Genomic DNA, 20,065 nt, shown 5'->3' with positions numbered 1-20,065 from the left:
AGATGCTCATGTTTATTGGGGTCTATCGATATCTGATGTGGGATCTGAGCCTTGCTGGGTAAATAATTACGGGCTGGCTTAACTGGAATGTGGGATGGTCATCATGAGTCTGCCTTTTCATTTGCAATGTATACATGTGAATGACCAACTGCAAGAGAAGGGCGGTGTTGCCCAGAGCGTAACATTCTCCATAAAAGAGGAGACTGGTTTCTGTTCTGCAGACTGCCTCATTCAGTTGCTAAGGCTTCTGTGCGACGTAGTCTCACTCATTTGAGTTTAATAAAGATGTCTTTTCATATTTCAGCTTCTGTTGCCAAGTTCTTTGGTATATTATCAAGATATGCAGAATTTTATAATACCACATCAGGAAGTACTCGAAGTCATTGGGTGCTACCCCTAGCACCTCTGGGGTCTCAAAAATTGGAGTACTTCACCCTGTGGTCTTTGTGCCCTGCCCATGCCTGGCACTGGCCCTGCCTTCTGCATTGCGCATGTATTTGCTTGTGTTTGCTGCTGCGTGACCGGGACATTGCTTCATGGTGGCGGTAGATGTGTGTCCAGGATGCAGCGGGGTGAATTTGTGACAGGTGGGTGATGTGTGGGTGCTCTTGGGGATGTGTCCCTATCCCCCTAGAGTGTTTGATGTGGATTTGGGCCCAGTGTCTGGTTGTGCATTGGGTGTTGTGTGTTGTGTTATTATGTACCTGCGACGGCGTCCGCGGCCGTCCATGAGTTCCTGGTGATGTAGCAGGTACAGCACCGGAAGACGTGTAGAGCTGGGTCCATTACGGTCGTGTCCAGATGGTGTGGACCGAGACTCTGGTTTCGCGCTCAACTGTCGAGTTTCCGCTGTCTCTGGTTGGGCGCTGTCTCCGCTGCGGTGCGTCTGCTTGCTTGAGCCATCCTAATTTGTGGACCGGGGCAGACGTCATTTCGCAAGGCGGAGGGTCTCCATTGGCTCCCACCGCTGTGGTGGCGGGCGCACTTTGATGGCGGTGCGCATCGCACCACGGCGGTCGGGAATTGGCCTATGTTTGACCATACTAATATGGCTGACGTGATGTACGCTGCTAGTGGGCGGAAAAAGGCATTTTTCCGCACCGCCAGCGCTGTGGCGGTCCCACCGCCCTACATCCTAATGGACCCCTAAGTATTTTTAAAATACCCCTCACACACGAAGAATCCCTTAGTGTCATGCTTCATCATGGAGGTCTTCCTGTCCCTCTATGGGGCGAGGCGTGCTGAAACTTACGGAGACGCGGGAGCACTTAGTTCAGTGAAAATAATATGTGTTGTGCAGAGATAGGAGTGGTAGGGTCAGAGAGGATAGTGGTGCAATTTAAAAGTTGTCTAGCTAGTAGAAAAAATACATTTTATACGCTTCCCTAGCCGGAAACATTAAAAATGGGGAGACGTAGGAGGTATACTATAATGAGTTGCCTCCTACTAGGTCAACATGTTTCAAAAGCCATCCCCTTGTCTTTTCTTTTTCAGAACCGTGGTTGATCCCTAATTCACTCACACATTTGATATTTGTAATTTGTGTGCCTAAATTATATCATAATCAGCCAATGTTCATGCTCAAAATTAAGCATGCAAAAAAGACATCCACATTCGTTTTCTTTACTCTTAATAGGAATGGCAAAGTTGGACTTTTGAAGTGGCCTCAAATTCCCCCGCATTAATGCAGGCACACTAGAAGGGTGGCACACAAGAATCTACCAAGATTAAGAATATACCAAGGCAGAGTGTTCAGTGGTCTATTCTTCAGGCAAAACACACAAGATGATGGACGGAATGTTGCACATTGGCAAAATATTCACCCCCAGTCACAGATCTGGGTTTAATCCATCGTTATTTTGCTCACCACGCCACCCCAGTTCAGACATGGCCATGTGCAAATCAGTCTTGACCCTGTGCCTCATGGGAACAGTCCAGCCCGAACTGCCAAGCCATGTCTTCCTTGGACCGGAATCAAGCATCCTAGGACCGGTTTCGGGGTTTCACCCCTCTTCAGCCAGGATAGCTTGACTCCAGTGGCGTAATGAGCACGGGACCCAAGCCATGTCTTCCCTGGACCAGAATCTAGCTATCCTGGCTGAAGAGGGGTGAAACCCCGAAACCGGTCCTAGGATGCTTGATTCCGGTCCAGGGAAGACATGGCTTGGCAGTTAGGGCTGGACTGTTCCTATGAGTCACAGGCTCAAGACTGATTTTCACATGGCCATGTCGGAACTGGGGTGGCATGGTGAGCAAAATAATGATGGATTAAACCCAGATCTGTGACTGGGGGTGAATGGTTTGCCAATGTGCAACATTCCGTCCATCATCTTGTGTGTTTTGCTATTCTTCAGGCAGCCAGAGTAAAGTTTCCGTACATGAGTGTCTAGCATCTACTTATTGTGATGCTCAGGGTCCAATCCCTATGGAGAGAGCATAATCTTTGCCATCTGGTATTGTTACTGCAAGGTCTACTAATCTCATATGCCTCATATGCCTCATATGCTGCTTCCTTCTCTTCACCCTCTGGCCCTTGTCCTTATGGTCTGATCTCTGAGGAACTATCTGAGTGGATATCTGTATGGGCACCAACAAATCAACCACAACAGGACACAGCAACAACATTTTAAGTATAACACCCTTCACCTCACATGGGTAGTAACCTATCCTGCACTGAACTTCAGAGTTCACCATTATTCCATTCCAGGAATTCAATAATTCCTCTATATCCTCTCTGATATTCACAGGGTCAGTCACAAACAAACAAAGTAAACTAGGGCACTTGCTACCCTCTCTCTTGTTTCTTTAGCTGTTACTGCTACACCAACCACTGCATTAGGAACCGCTTATTTTCTCAGTGCCTCCCACTGGCATACCTAGTAGCCAACTCTGAGGGACCTCTGGACCAGCTAGTTTTTCTTACATCCTCAACCTGATAGCAGTTTATGGAGCCCACTCAGCTTGCCTGGACACATCTATACACTACTGCCTCCGAGATGTCCATGGAAAGTATCTCCTTCAGTCTCCCCTGTAAGCCAGCTGTCAACTATCTCCTACATGGCATAAGGAGACAAGTGCCTTTGTTCTTAGAACCTGCAGAGTCCCTGTAAGAACAACATATATTGAGTCCTCTTAATGATTGGGTTTATCCATTTAGTTTGCCCATCCTTCCTCTTCTGTAGTTCCCTCTTCTATAAAAGTATCTCCCTTTTGCAGAATCAAACCATGTCCAGAAGAGCTCTCCCTTTATCATGAATCATCAAAGGAAACACCTAGTACAAATGATGCCTGAGTTTGGCTTATCCACCTTGTCCTTGGGAAAAGGGTCTGCTCAGACTTGTCAGTTAGAGTCAGCTAATCCTCCTATGTAAGTTTACCACTGTCAACCCCACCCCTCCCAAGAAAGATCCTTAACGTGCCTGCTTTGTCCCCGCTAGATGCTCCTTCTTGAGGAGGTTCCCCTTTGGCAGTGTGTTTAAGAGGTAAATTTGGGGCAACACTCCAACGTCTTTGTGTGATCTATACTTTTCTGAATTATTGATGTTTGGAAATAAATTTATCTTGATTTGAGAGACGTATCACATTTCAAAATAAAAAATATATGTTTTCACCAAGTTTGTCTTGAGATTAGTTTTCATTTACTATTCTTTGATTCCTAGAACTGTTAATTAATAAAATGTGATAGATATATTTTAACTTAAATTTATGACAGAAAATATTTATTTGTACTTGATAAGTGATGAAAATAAACATATGCATTTCACTTTAAAATAATATTGGCTCAAATACAGGAAATGCACTAAACAAAAGGAAAGGTTAAATTGAAAAACTATATTATGCATATGTTTATGATTTTATAATTCACCTGTATTGTCAGTTTAAGATTTTGGATTGATGTCCATTTTTGTATGTGTCCATTATCATTATGGCAACTTGCACCAAATTTTAAATTGCAATAAAATATGTAGGTGTGTTTGTTTAAATTTCTTAAACAACATTACACACATATCCATTACACATTGGTATGTTATTGCTTGTTAGAGAGACTTCAACATGCACAAGTCTAGATCAAATGTGAACAAACAAGTCAAAAGGTAACAAGATTTCGGTGACAATGGTGCTGATTTGGTTCGGTCAAGTAGCAGCAGCAAAGGCAAGACTTGGAGAATTGGCTCTATGATAGTAAACAAAGTGTGAAACAGAAAGAAAGTAAGTTTCAGCATTATGTTCCAAACCGCCAACCTAGGTGTAAAGATTTCCCCGCCACAGTCACTTTGGGTCGGGAAGCACATTGTGACTGGCCTGGAGGACAAACTGGCTGTACTCCCCCTGATAGCTGCTTTTGTTTATGGCTCCGCCGCTACTGTGAACAAATGTGGCAGAGTCGGTGGCACTCTGATGGTCTTTCATCCAACGACCTGCCAGAATCTAAATAGAGCAGGACAGCCGCCTTGTAGGTGGGTGGGGAATCTGATGGAAAAATGACGGTGGAACCGATTCTGTCAAGATCTAAATCGGAGCTGTTATTCTCAACGTTGATTGAGGCTCCTCTCAGAAAAGGTTTTGAGTTGACAACGGCATCGGTGAAAGCCTGGAAGTCTTGAGCTCTGGAGCTTTCAATAGGACAAACTTGAAATCCAAGCATGGTCGCGGTTGCACGTAAGTGGATTTGCTCTCAGTGACGTGGCGGTCACCTTATGGAGCTTTCAACCAAAATGTCTCCAATTTTCTGCACAACTCTGGACCTTCTTCCAGAAGGCCCTTTTAGGATCCCAAAGTGTACGCAGCACCAATCCAAGGTTCCAGAAGCTCTGAGTTGCTCCTTGGGATGTTGGGACTATGTCTTCCACAATTTACTTGGCCAAGGGGCATATGTATCATACTCCCCTTTAGCGAATCCCAATTTGCGATATTTTGCCATTAGCAAATTGAGATTCGCTAAACGGGATGTAAAAAATAAATTGCAAATATTTTGCGATTACTCAGAAACCCCATTTGCGATTTCTTAATAGCGAAATTCTCTAATTAAGAAATCGCAAAAACAGGAATCTGCAATCCAGCTGCAGCCTGATGACATCACAAACAGGAAACTGCAGTGATTTCCTGCACCTGCTCACCTAAGCCACACCCAGAGGCTGCTTGGAGAGTGAGAGGAGGCATCCCAGGAGAGAGCAACCAGCAATGGCTTCCCACAAACAACAGGAGGGCAAGGATGCAGAGAAGAGGAAGAGAAAGCATAAGTTCTCAGAAAAGGAGCAGGAGGTCCTCATTGAGGAGATGGTGTGCAGCCATGAGCTCCTTTTGGCAAGAAGGCACTGCGTGTCCCAGAGGCGAGGAAAAGAAAAATTTGGCTGGACATTCAAAATAAGGTGAATGCAGTGGGGGTGACCACTCGTACCATTGAAGAACTGCGCAAGCTGTGGTACGACATGCGCCAGAGGTCCAAGGAGAGGGTGGCAGCCAGACTGAAGGACGCAAATCAGACTGGAGGAGGACCATCCACAGCAGAACAGCCAACTCCCCATGAGGAGCTTGTGGAGTCAACTCTCCTGCCTGAGAGCGTTGGTGGTGTGGCTGACATAGACAGCTCCGACCCTGCATCCAGCAGCCAAGGTAAGATGCATGCAAAATCAATCTGCACTCATCCCCATCCCATGCACACTTCGCCAAATGCACATAGTAACCTCCCAAAATGTAATTCCAGTCCAAGTCTTACAGCACACCCAGCAATGCATCATGGGACTCATAGTACTATGTCTGACAGTGGGTCCATGAGACAAAGGAAATTTAATGCAACATGTGGGTTGGGGATAAGTGAATGATACAGTGTCAGAGGTTAGCCAAAACAAACTGTAGGAACTTTATTGATTGCCAAATGCAGACAAATACACAAACTCATGTAGTCCCCTTTACATCCACAGCACAATCCAGGGCACGGGAAGACAGCGCAGAGGGAGAGGAGCCTGCACAGCCTGAGGACACCAGTGACGACACTGAGCAGAATCCAATCCAGCGCAGGAAGCGCGCACATGTGCCCCCACTGCCTCCATTTGAGGACGAATTACCTGCCACAGGGGATGACAGTGACAGGAGAGAGGGGAGTCAGGGTGTGTCACACATGCCCATTCAGGACACAGAAAGGCCAAGGAGTAGACCACAGGACACACGCAGGTCAAGGCCCAGGAGCAGCACTGCGACTGAAGGCGAAGGATCCGTCTTCTCAGGGCTGGAACATAGCATGCTGCAGGAACAGCACCTGCAAAGCAAAGCACTGAGGTCAACCAACAGGCAGCTATGCCGCATACACAAGGACCACAAGAACATGGGGGAGGGCTTCATGGTCATGGCAGGGGCGATCCGTGAGCTATGCGACACTTTGCGGCACAACCAAGCTGCCAGTGATAGGGCTGGCCGACGTCCAATGCACGCCTCAACAACTATACAAAGGCCGTGAACCGCCTCTGCACCACCACCAGCACCCTCACACGCAGATGCGTCACTATGCAGGTCGAAATGGCGCACTGCTGCCAGGATATAGCCCGAGGACTTGCACAGGTAACCACTGCTGTGGAGCAGCTGCAGACGGCCAACGCAGGTGGCAGCGCACTCATGGCCTCTGCCGAGAGTGAAGACACCTCCAGTAGGAGCAGCATCACTCCTACATTGCCAGGGGACAGACGACGCAGTGCCAGACAGGGTGCAGGCCAAGGGAACACCATGGGGGGCACTCAGCCTGGACGTTACCGAAGGAGGTGAACATGTGCGGTGACACTTACTGCAACACGGTGACTGAACCCTACAATGCTGTTTGCACAGTTACTTGTGCCTTACCTGCACTGTGTGCGTAACATGTGCTGGGGACAGCTACAATTTTCTTTTTTGTGAAGTGTGATTAAACACTGCACACATTATCAAGCTTTTTTGTCTCATTTCATCATTACTCACCTAGAAGTAGTTTTGTGTGATCTCAGTCCGTCTCTGGCGTCCAGCAGCTGCCCCAACTCCTGCTGCAGGTCTGGCAGGGGGAGCAGGGCGCTCGTCATCCGATGTGTCTGTATCGCTCGCATCAATTGTGGTGCCTTTCCTCATTGCCATGTTATGTAGCATTGCACGGCTTGCCACGATTTTACAGCAGGTCTCAGGGCTGTATTGCAGTGCGCTTCCACTTTTATGCAGGCACCTGAAGCGGCTCTTCAGGATTCCAAAGGTACGCTCAATGACGCGGCGTGTAGATCTGTGTGCCCTGTTGTAGCTCCTCTCACTTGCATTTGCAGGATCCAGATATGGGGTCAGGATGAAGTCCCGCACTGCATAGGCACTGTCACCTGCAGGGACAGACACAATAGGTAAGTCAATGTCGCCCCCCTCAAGTGATGTAGTGGATGTATTGATGTGTGCCATGTATTTACCTACCAGGTATCCCTCCCCAAACTCTTCAGCACTCAGACGTCTGTGTATTCCACTGTGTCTGAAGATGAAAGAGTCATGTGTACTGCCGGGGTATTTTGGTACGATGTCAGTGATGATATACTTTGCGTTGCACACAATCTGTATATTGAGGGAATGGTAGCATTTCCGATTTCTGTAGACATATTCAGTTGCTGATGGGGTGTGATGGCCACATGGGTCCCATCGATGCAGCCAATGACCTGGGGGAAATGTGCAATCTGGTAAAAGTCCAGTTTTGTTTGCTGTAATGCCTGTTGGGTGGTGGGGAAGTAAATGTGATGTGAGAGCCTCTGTAGCATTGCATCTAGAAAGGCATGTAAGAAGTGCGAAAGTGCACTCTGTGACACCCCAACAACCTCCGCTATTACCCGTTGAAAACTCCCTGACGCCAGGAGGTGCAGGGAGAACAGGACCTGCACATGTGTCGGAATTGTTTGTGTCCTGCGTGTAGGGTGCTCCAAGTAGGGTTTCAGCTCCTCAATCAGGTCCATTATGGTCTGTGGGTGCAGTCTGTACTTGTCATAGATGTCCTTTTCAGTGTGCTGGAACAGAGTGATGCGCAGCCTGAATATACGTTCTTGTCTCATTTTCCTCTGTGCAAGGTCCCGAAAACGCAGCCTCCTGGCTATCACGAACATTGCTGCCATTGTGGGTGGGTCTGTTGCATTGTGGGGTGGTTTAAGTACCTTGCACCAGTTTACAACCTGCATGCAATTGGTGTTAATAGCGATTTCTTAAATTGCGAATTTCCTGAAATTGCAATTTCCGACTTTTTCATACATGTGTTTGCGAATTCTTAATTTGCGATTTCTTTTTAGCGATTTTCGCTAAGTTAAAAAATCGCTAATTTAGTATTCGCAAGGAAAATCGCAGTTTTCATGTTTCGTAGCCTAAGAAATCGCTAATTTAGCGATATCTTAGTTTTCAGTGTGGATGTGTGTCATACATATGAAATTGCGAAAAATCAGTCGCAAACGCTGGGGCATATGTATCAACATCTCCATTTGCGATTCTCAAATAGCGATTTTTTGAGAATCGCTATTTGAGAATTGGAAAATGGGATGTATCTAAAAATTCGCACAAATTTTGCGAATTCTTAAAATTCCTTAATTGCGATTAGCAAATTGCGAAATCGCAATTAAGGAATACCTTCCCATTCATTCCTATGGGTCAGGAGGCCCATAGCAATGAATGTGAAGTCCTTCTCAATTTGCGAATCGCTATTTGCTAATCGCAAATTGAGAATATTTTCAAAGGTGCAAGGGTGTCATGATGACACCCTGATGCACCCCTGAAATCAGCATGTGTGCGCATATGGCGCACATACATGCCCTAAGGGCATGTATGTGCGCCACATTGCACTTTGAAAAATGCAAAAAAGTGCATTTTGCAAAGAAATCGTGAATTACCACCAACTTGAAGTTCGTGGTAATTTGCGATTTCTTAAGGAGAAATCGCACAACTTGGGTGCGTGTTACATAGCATTTAAGAAATCGCAATTTGCGATTTCTTAAATGCTTATGCAAACTTAAGAAATCGCAAAATTAGCGATTCCTTAAGAATGCGAGGCTGAAATGCCTCATACATTTCATTTTGCGATTTTATATTCGCAAACGCTGTTTTTTTGCGATTCGCAGCGTTTGCGAATACAAAATCGTTTGATACATATGCCCCGCTGTTTTTTGCGATTCGCAGCGTTTGCAACTAATTTTTGCTTTCATACATATGCCCCTAAATGATGTAAAGTCCATCTAAAGATAGTCAGCTGCTTTCTTCTTGCTGGAGATGATGGAGGTGGAGCTCTTTTAACCTGTTGCTTTCACAGAGTCCACTCCTTCACTTTTTAAAGCAAGGCAAATTCCACAGGGCTGTAGTTACCAAAATGTGCAGCAGCTGTACTTGGAGCACTCCACTGGCTCCCCATTAAAAAGAGAGCCCTGTCGCCTCACTTACAAATCAATGTCGGGACTAGGCCAAAATTATCTTCAGGACGGACTTACCCCATACCGCCCTAACAGAAATATAAGATATATAAGATCATAAAATCATCTTCTGCTAAAACCTTGATGCATTTGCATGTCAAAATATAGAGGCCGGGCATTTTGCTATGTCGTCCTGCACCACTGGAATATGCTCCCTTATTCGTGCATGTCCTAGTTTTTCCAGTTTTAAAAACATCTCAAAACATGGCTGTTCAAACTAGCTGCTCTCTTGATACCCTCTCATCTCTTGCCTGTTAGAAAGACTATATGTATCTTCAGGGATGAGTACTATATTAAAACCCATTTAACATAAAATAACACAACATAACATTAAGCAGACAGTCCTCTTGGTGCAGGACAGCATTTCATAAGGGCAGTCCTTCTTCTTCTTGTATTTTCAGACAGAGATCTGAGTAGCTAGGCAGTTCTCACATGTTTATCCAGTGTTCTTGGTTGACAAGCAAGGGGTATCCTTGACCAATGGGGAGAAGAATGCCACCCTCAGTCTGACACCTTCCTCCAAAGTGTAGCATATTCTTGTCCCAGAAAGTACTATTCCTTTAAAATCCAAAATGAAAAAAAACGCTCTCCTCAAGGTTAAAATCTGGCTAAGCCAACCCACTGTCAAGACTAAGTTTACCTAACACTCCCCACCAGATCCTCTGCAAATTCAATTTCTGGGGCTCCTGTCCGTATAGGGATGCAGGATGTGGGGGTGAGTCTGTGTCCTGTCCTAAATGTCATTCCATCTTTGAAGATCAGTTTGGCTACCCAGCTCAATTCCTGCCTTTTGCTCTTCAGCTGCAAATCTCCTCCCACCAGATGTCCTTTGTCTCTCTGCAGGTCACTTCACCCCTCATTAGAGCAATTTGGCTCAGCCTGCCAAAGGCTGTTTAATCAGGAGAGGCTGCTGGAAGGTTGGCTTATAGTTCATCAGAAAAGAAAGTTCTATAACTTATTTTCAGTGATAGTTATAATACATAGAACTTTGGCAAGTTGTTGGATTTATTCTAACTATCATTTTCATACTTTGAAGTATATTTTTAGCTGGATCCTGCCAATATGTATACTTTCTTAAACTATCCTCATGTTACCCTATAGGGCCAATGTGCTACAATGGGGGAAAACAACATAGGCAGTTTTTCTCTCACCAGGGCACATACAACATCTTTTATAATATATCTGCTTATAATTACAAGGCACCCTACCCCTAGGGCATGTAGGGGAGACCTTGGAGGTGGCATATCTAAAACTACAGTAGTTTGAGACTTTGTAAGTACCTTCAATTCCAAAATTGAATTTGCATATTAATTTACTTTTAAAAGCAGCCTGCAAAGCAGAGTTGCCTTTAAAATTGCAGCAGGCAACAGAGCAGAGTGCACATAAGTGCATTAATTCTGATGGGCATCATAACCTACATGCCTTACCATATACGAGGGGCTTACAGTTTGGTTGTGATACCACTCATAATTACACCTAATTTCCATTTACCTTTTACACAGAGTCTGGTTAGCAGAGTACGGGACACAGTCAGAGTCAGTTATCACCAGTATCAATCAAAAGATAGGGGTGATCAGGGCAAAAAGGCGGACTTTCTCACACAGCCCCACCATAGGTGGAAGGTGATGGGTAACTAACCTTAACCCTGGTAGTCCTCTCCAGCTACATGGAAAAACCTGGAAAGTCCATCTGCATTGGAATGGGCAGTTCCAGGTCTGTGTTCCACTGTGAAATCTATTGCTGTAGGGAAATGGACCACATCAACAGTTTAGGATTCTCCCCCTCATCTGCTTGACCTATCTTAGAGGTCTGTGGCCAGTTTGCACATAGAAGTGAGAAGCAAACAGGTACTGCCTCAACTTCTTCAGGAAACAGACCACAGCAAAGGCTTCCCTCTCAATAGCACTTCATTCTTGTTCTCTGGAGAGAAGTCGCCTGATAATAAAGGCAACTGACTGATCTATACCATCCTGATTTACTTGTGTAAACACTGCCCCAAACCCTTGTTCTGAAGCATGTGTCTGAACCACATATTCCTTTGTGTAGTCATGGACCAGTAACACTGGTGCTGAATGCATAGCCTCTTTCAGAGTGTCACAGGCATTCTGACACGCTGCGGTCCAAATTACTTTCTTGGGCTGCTTTTTAGAATTAATTTCTGTCCGGAGAGTCACAATGGTCCCATAGATCTGAACAAATCTTCTATATTACCCAGTCAGACCAAGGAATGCCCTGACTTGTATCTGGGTTGTAGGAGCTACCCAATCCAAAATGGTTTGAAGTTTGGGCTGTCACCAGTGTCAATGTCGTGTGCACCAGTTGGTGATAGCTAGGGTCATAGAGAACAGACAAGGAAACTGTTCCAACACCTGCTTGCAGTCTCTGTGTTGCTGGTCTGTCAATTTGGAAAAGAGTGCAACCCCCTCCACTGGCCCATCTTGCACATTGGTAGAGAGTAGTTCTGGCAGTGGCTCAGTCATCTCCTCTCCTCCTTCATATGTGACCATCAACATGGTCATGTCTGCCCTGTCTTGGTGGGGTTTCAACCTATTGACATGAAGGACCCTGTGGTGGTTCTGGGGGTAATAAAGTCTACCAGCTAGATAACCTCACTGTTCTTCTCTAGAATTTGGTAGGTCCCAGTCTACTTGTCCTGGAGGGCCATGGGAGTCCCAGGGTCCATCACCCATGCCAATTGTCCTGGAGTATACTCAGGCATTGTAGCATTTTGGTCATACCAGAGCTTCATGAGCTCTTGGCTGGCCTCCAGTTTTCTTGTTGCTTTATACATGTACTTTGTCATGCAAGATCTCAGACCTAGTACATACTTCAGCACATTGAGCTTGGCTTCCTTGAGAGGTTTTCCCAAGACTCTCTCACCAAGCAAAATGTCCATCTGACAGAGTGCCCAAACAACAACTCAAAGGTGCTGAAGCTCACCCCTTGTGTGGCACCTCACTGTATGCAAACAATAGGTATGGGAGGAGAATATCCCATCTCCTCTCGAGTTTGCCATACAAACCCATGATCATGCCGTTCAGGGTCTTTTTGAACATTTCCACCAGACCGATAGCCTTGGGATGATATGGGGTGGTGAACTTGCAGGTAACACCTCTTTCCTCCCCCAGTGCCTTTATACAGCAAGACATGAAATTTATACCTCTATTTGAGACCACCTCTTTTGGGAAACACACTCTGGTGAACACACCAAGTAGGGGCCCTAGCCACTGAAGAAGTAGTGACTGTCCTGAGGGGTACTTTTTAGTGATATCCTGTGGCATGGTCCAATATCACCAAGATATATCTGTTCCCTGATGAAGTTGGTGGGTCTAGGGAACCAACAATGTCCACCTCCACCTTCTGAAAAGGAGTCCCAAACACTGGCAGTGGTATCAAGTGAGCCTTCGGCTTGCTCCCTGTCTAGCCACTGGCCTGCCAGGTTGCACAGGAGCTGCAACATTCCTTCACTTTGGCAGACATGTTGGGCCAATAGAAGTGGTTATCCAAACTACTCCAAGTCTTAATCAGAACCAAATGACATGCCAAGGGGATATCATGGCTCAATGTGAGGAGCAATTCACTATACTTTTTGGGGACCTCCAACCTACTGGTGTCTCCCTCCTTGAGGTTTTCTGGCCTCAGTATATAGGACTCCCTAACCCCAGTAGACTTTCCAGAATCCACTGACATTATTCTTCTCTTGCCTGGTGGAGGTGTGCCTCAGGCTCTCAAACGCAGGACACTTTCTCGGTCCCTGACAGAACTCCTATCTGGAGGGTCCACCAGCGCCTGTCAATTTTGTCAAGGGGCAGATCTTGTAGGAGTGGAATCCCTACCTCATATGTCAGATTCTCACCCTCAGGGTCAGATTCATTCACTACTGGAGTTCCTTAGGCTAGATAAACAGACCATTTGCCCTTTCCCTTGTCATTGGATGATTTAACCATAGTTCCAAGGTCCTAGTGTACAGCATTTCCCTTCTAGGCAGTTTTTTTTTGTTTTTAACAAAACATGTTTGCATACCAATCAAGAGTTTCCAGTACAGGTTTAATAGCTCATATGGGTCCTTGATAAAAAATAGCGAGCATGTCAATACGGAGAGGCAGTCCAAGCAGCACCCTCCATCCTAGCAGTCATATAACATTGCAATTTAGAGCAGTAGTTTGCAATAACCCCATCCCTTCCCTCCTGTCCCAAGCCTCCCAGCCACATGCATCCTTGTGCAGCCTACTCCGGCCCATCTGTTGTGTTGGCAGCTCTATCTCTGAGGTGCGAGGCAAAGGGTTCCCAGATATCTAATGGTGTTGATCTCTCTGGCATGATTTCCCAATATGTGTTGAGTTGCTCCTGACAGTGGGCAGCAGATGATAACCATTAAGCATGTATGGGTCCAGGCTGCTGGCTCCAATGATTGCGACCCTGCGCTTTGCCTGCAATAGCAGCATCGCCACCAGCCGGCAGTTTGCAACAGGTGTCTCCTCAACATAACCCAGCAGATATGTCACAGGGTGCGAAGGCAGGTCGGCCTCCTTAATGCAGCAAATTGTGTCACATGCCCTCCCCTATAATTTTGCCACCCTTGGGTACTCCTTGGCCAAGTGGAGAAACGTGGATCCATTTGCGGAGCATCGACTGCAGTTTGAGGTTTCCTGCAGCCCCATTTTGTGTAAGTGCAGTTGTGTACGGTATAGTTTGTGAAGTTATTTGAAGTAGATCAATTGTAGTCTGTAATTGGGGAATAGGCGTTCCGTTTGCCCGCAACAGTATGCCCACCTGACATATTCAGTTGCTGATGGGGTGTGATGGCCACATGGATCCCATCGATGCAGCCAATGACCTGGGGGAAATGTGCAATCTGGTAAAAGTCCAGTTTTGTTTGCTGTAATGCCTGTTGGGTGGTGGGGAAGTAAATGTGATGTGAGAGCCTCTGTAGCATTGCATCTAGAAAGGCATGTAAGAAGTGCGAAAGTGCACTCTGTGACACCCCAACAACCTCCGCTATTACCCGTTGAAAACTCCCTGACGCCAGGAGGTGCAGGGAGAACAGGACCTGCACATGTGTCGGAATTGTTTGTGTCCTGCGTGTAGGGTGCTCCAAGTAGGGTTTCAGCTCCTCAATCAGGTCCATTATGGTCTGTGGGTGCAGTCTGTACTTGTCATAGATGTCCTTTTCAGTGTGCTGGAACAGAGTGATGCGCAGCCTGAATATACGTTCTTGTCTCATTTTCCTCTGTGCAAGGTCCCGAAAACGCAGCCTCCTGGCTATCACGAACATTGCTGCCATTGTGGGTGGGTCTGTTGCATTGTGGGGTGGTTTAAGTACCTTGCACCAGTTTACAACCTGCATGCAATTGGTGTTAATAGCGATTTCTTAAATTGCGAATTTCCTGAAATTGCAATTTCCGACTTTTTCATACATGTGTTTGCGAATTCTTAATTTGCGATTTCTTTTTAGCGATTTTCGCTAAGTTAAAAAATCGCTAATTTAGTATTCGCAAGGAAAATCGCAGTTTTCATGTTTCGTAGCCTAAGAAATCGCTAATTTAGCGATATCTTAGTTTTCAGTGTGGATGTGTGTCATACATATGAAATTGCGAAAAATCAGTCGCAAACGCTGGGGCATATGTATCAACATCTCCATTTGCGATTCTCAAATAGCGATTTTTTGAGAATCGCTATTTGAGAATTGGAAAATGGGATGTATCTAAAAATTCGCACAAATTTTGCGAATTCTTAAAATTCCTTAATTGCGATTAGCAAATTGCGAAATCGCAATTAAGGAATACCTTCCCATTCATTCCTATGGGTCAGGAGGCCCATAGCAATGAATGTGAAGTCCTTCTCAATTTGCGAATCGCTATTTGCTAATCGCAAATTGAGAATATTTTCAAAGGTGCAAGGGTGTCATGATGACACCCTGATGCACCCCTGAAATCAGCATGTGTGCGCATATGGCGCACATACATGCCCTAAGGGCATGTATGTGCGCCACATTGCACTTTGAAAAATGCAAAAAAGTGCATTTTGCAAAGAAATCGTGAATTACCACCAACTTGAAGTTCGTGGTAATTTGCGATTTCTTAAGGAGAAATCGCACAACTTGGGTGCGTGTTACATAGCATTTAAGAAATCGCAATTTGCGATTTCTTAAATGCTTATGCAAACTTAAGAAATCGCAAAATTAGCGATTCCTTAACCCCTTCGATGCTGCGCAGATTCCGCCGCTGTGCTGGCGGAATCTTGCGCGGGTGTGGTCATGACGGAATGGTTCCGTCATGAGCACAGCTCAACCGTGGGTCATGACGGAACCATTCCGTCATGAGCACCGAAGGGGTTAAGAATGCGAGGCTGAAATGCCTCATACATTTCATTTTGCGATTTTATATTCGCAAACGCTGTTTTTTTGCGATTCGCAGCGTTTGCGAATACAAAATCGTTTGATACATATGCCCCGCTGTTTTTTGCGATTCGCAGCGTTTGCAACTAATTTTTGCTTTCATACATATGCCCCTAAATGATGTAAAGTCCATCTAAAGATAGTCAGCTGCTTTCTTCTTGCTGGAGATGATGGAGGTGGAGCTCTTTTAACCTGTTGCTTTCACAGAGTCCACTCCTTCACTTTTTAAAGCAAGGCAAATTCCACAGGGCTGTAGTTACCAAAATGTGCAGCAGCTGTACTTGGAGCACTCCACTGGCTCCCCATTAAAAAGAGAGCCCTGTCGCCTCACTTACAAATCAATGTCGGGACTAGGCCAAAATTATCTTCAGGACGGACTTACCCCATACCGCCCTAACAGAAATATAAGATATATAAGATCATAAAATCATCTTCTGCTAAAACCTTGATGCATTTGCATGTCAAAATATAGAGGCCGGGCATTTTGCTATGTCGTCCTGCACCACTGGAATATGCTCCCTTATTCGTGCATGTCCTAGTTTTTCCAGTTTTAAAAACATCTCAAAACATGGCTGTTCAAACTAGCTGCTCTCTTGATACCCTCTCATCTCTTGCCTGTTAGAAAGACTATATGTATCTTCAGGGATGAGTACTATATTAAAACCCATTTAACATAAAATAACACAACATAACATTAAGCAGACAGTCCTCTTGGTGCAGGACAGCATTTCATAAGGGCAGTCCTTCTTCTTCTTGTATTTTCAGACAGAGATCTGAGTAGCTAGGCAGTTCTCACATGTTTATCCAGTGTTCTTGGTTGACAAGCAAGGGGTATCCTTGACCAATGGGGAGAAGAATGCCACCCTCAGTCTGACACCTTCCTCCAAAGTGTAGCATATTCTTGTCCCAGAAAGTACTATTCCTTTAAAATCCAAAATGAAAAAAAACGCTCTCCTCAAGGTTAAAATCTGGCTAAGCCAACCCACTGTCAAGACTAAGTTTACCTAACACTCCCCACCAGATCCTCTGCAAATTCAATTTCTGGGGCTCCTGTCCGTATAGGGATGCAGGATGTGGGGGTGAGTCTGTGTCCTGTCCTAAATGTCATTCCATCTTTAAAGATCAGTTTGGCTACCCAGCTCAATTCCTGCCTTTTGCTCTTCAGCTGCAAATCTCCTCCCACCAGATGTCCTTTGTCTCTCTGCAGGTCACTTCACCCCTCATTAGAGCAATTTGGCTCAGCCTGCCAAAGGCTGTTTAATCAGGAGAGGCTGCTGGAAGGTTGGCTTATAGTTCATCAGAAAAGAAAGTTCTATAACTTATTTTCAGTGATAGTTATAATACATAGAACTTTGGCAAGTTGTTGGATTTATTCTAACTATCATTTTCATACTTTGAAGTATATTTTTAGCTGGATCCTGCCAATATGTATACTTTCTTAAACTATCCTCATGTTACCCTATAGGGCCAATGTGCTACAATGGGGGAAAACAACATAGGCAGTTTTTCTCTCACCAGGGCACATACAACATCTTTTATAATATATCTGCTTATAATTACAAGGCACCCTACCCCTCGGGCATGTAGGGGAGACCTTGGAGGTGGCATATCTAAAAATACAGTAGTTTGAGACTTTGTAAGTACCTTCAATTCCAAAATTGAATTTGCATATTAATTTACTTTTAAAAGCAGCCTGCAAAGCAGAGTTGCCTTTAAAATTGCAGCAGGCAACAGAGCAGAGTGCACATAAGTGCATTAATTCTGATGGGCATCATAACCTACATGCCTTACCATATACGAGGGGCTTACAGTTTGGTTGTGATACCACTCATAATTACACCTAATTTCCATTTACCTTTTACACAGAGTCTGGTTAGCAGAGCACGGGACACAGTCAGAGTCAGTTATCACCAGTATCAATCAAAAGATAGGGGTGATCAGGGCAAAAAGGCGGACTTTCTCACACAGCCCCACCATAGGTGGAAGGTGATGGGTAACTAACCTTAACCCTCGTAGTCCTCTCCAGCTACATGGAAAAACCTGGAAAGTCCATCTGCATTGGAATGGGCAGTTCCAGGTCTGTGTTCCACTGTGAAATCTATTGCTGTAGGGAAATGGACCACATCAACAGTTTAGGATTCTCCCCCTCATCTGCTTGACCTATCTTAGAGGTCTGTGGCCAGTTTGCACATAGAAGTGAGAAGCAAACAGGTACTGCCTCAACTTCTTCAGGAAACAGACCACAGCAAAGGCTTCCCTCTCAATAGCACTTCATTCTTGTTCTCTGGAGAGAAGTCGCCTGATAATAAAGGCAACTGACTGATCTATACCCTCCTGATTTACTTGTGTAAACACTGCCCCAAACCCTTGTTCTGAAGCATGTGTCTGAACCACATATTCCTTTGTGTAGTCATGGACCAGTAACACTGGTGCTGAATGCATAGCCTCTTTCAGAGTGTCACAGGCATTCTGACACGCTGCGGTCCAAATTACTTTCTTGGGCTGCTTTTTAGAATTAATTTCTGTCCGGAGAGTCACAATGGTCCCATAGATCTGAACAAATCTTCTATATTACCCAGTCAGACCAAGGAATGCCCTGACTTGTATCTGGGTTGTAGGAGCTACCCAATCCAAAATGGTTTGAAGTTTGGGCTGTCACCAGTGTCAATGTCGTGTGCACCAGTTGGTGATAGCTAGGGTCATAGAGAACAGACAAGGAAACTGTTCCAACACCTGCTTGCAGTCTCTGTGTTGCTGGTCTGTCAATTTGGAAAAGATTGCAACCCCCTCCACTGGCCCATCTTGCACATTGGTAGAGAGTAGTTCTGGCAGTGGCTCAGTCATCTCCTCTCCTCCTTCATATGTGACCATCAACATGGTCATGTCTGCCCTGTCTTGGTGGGGTTTCAACCTATTGACATGAAGGACCCTGTGGTGGTTCTGGGGGTAATAAAGTCTACCAGCTAGATAACCTCACTGTTCTTCTCTAGAATTTGGTAGGTCCCAGTCTACTTGTCCTGGAGGGCCATGGGAGTCCCAGGGTCCATCACCCATGCCAATTGTCCTGGAGTATACTCAGGCATTGTAGCATTTTGGTCATACCAGAGCTTCATGAGCTCTTGGCTGGCCTCCAGTTTTCTTGTTGCTTTATACATGTACTTTGTCATGCAAGATCTCAGACCTAGTACATACTTCAGCACATTGAGCTTGGCTTCCTTGAGAGGTTTTCCCAAGACTCTCTCACCAAGCAAAATGTCCATCTGACAGAGTGCCCAAACAACAACTCAAAGGTGCTGAAGCTCACCCCTTGTGTGGCACCTCACTGTATGCAAACAATAGGTATGGGAGGAGAATATCCCATCTCCTCTCGAGTTTGCCATACAAACCCATGATCATGCCGTTCAGGGTCTTTTTGAACATTTCCACCAGACCAATAGCCTTGGGATGATATGGGGTGGTGAACTTGCAGGTAACACCTCTTTCCTCCCCCAGTGCCTTTATACAGCAAGACATGAAATTTATACCTCTATTTGAGACCACCTCTTTTGGGAAACACACTCTGGTGAACACACCAAGTAGGGGCCCTAGCCACTGAAGAAGTAGTGACTGTCCTGAGGGGTACTTTTTAGTGATATCCTGTGGCATGGTCCAATATCACCAAGATATATCTGTTCCCTGATGAAGTTGGTGGGTCTAGGGAACCAACAATGTCCACCTCCACCTTCTGAAAAGGAGTCCCAAACACTGGCAGTGGTATCAAGTGAGCCTTCGGCTTGCTCCCTGTCTAGCCACTGGCCTGCCAGGTTGCACAGGAGCTGCAACATTCCTTCACTTTGGCAGACATGTTGGGCCAATAGAAGTGGTTATCCAAACTACTCCAAGTCTTAATCAGAACCAAATGACATGCCAAGGGGATATCATGGCTCAATGTGAGGAGCAATTCACTATACTTTTTGGGGACCTCCAACCTACTGGTGTCTCCCTCCTTGAGGTTTTCTGGCCTCAGTATATAGGACTCCCTAACCCCAGTAGACTTTCCAGAATCCACTGACATTATTCTTCTCTTGCCTGGAGGAGGTGTGCCTCAGGCTCTCAAACGCAGGACACTTTCTCGGTCCCTGACAGAACTCCTATCTGGAGGGTCCACCAGCGCCTGTCAATTTTGTCAAGGGGCAGATCTTGTAGGAGTGGAATCCCTACCTCATATGTCAGATCCTCACCCTCAGGGTCAGATTCA

At 45.5% G+C, this 20,065-nt stretch overlaps 1 long non-coding RNA gene across 1 annotated transcript in view; it reads right to left on the bottom strand.

The window, feature by feature from the left end:
* Positions 1 to 5,913: 5,913 nt before the first annotated feature.
* Positions 5,914 to 20,065, bottom strand: part of LOC146831569 (uncharacterized) — a 45,695-nt gene continuing 31,543 nt past the window's right edge. The window contains exons 2-3 of the long non-coding RNA XR_014961313.1: positions 6,946 to 7,325; positions 5,914 to 6,256 (exon numbers count right to left, since the gene is read on the bottom strand). This is a non-coding gene — a long non-coding RNA (uncharacterized LOC146831569). The remainder of the gene's footprint in view (positions 6,257 to 6,945; positions 7,326 to 20,065) is intronic.

Source organism: Triturus cristatus, chromosome 5_1 (assembly GCF_964204655.1).
Source record: "Triturus cristatus chromosome 5_1, aTriCri1.1, whole genome shotgun sequence".
Lineage (NCBI taxonomy): Eukaryota > Metazoa > Chordata > Amphibia > Caudata > Salamandridae > Triturus > Triturus cristatus.
Note: the sequence above shows the minus strand (reverse complement) of the source record. Positions and strands in the feature narration are given on the sequence as shown.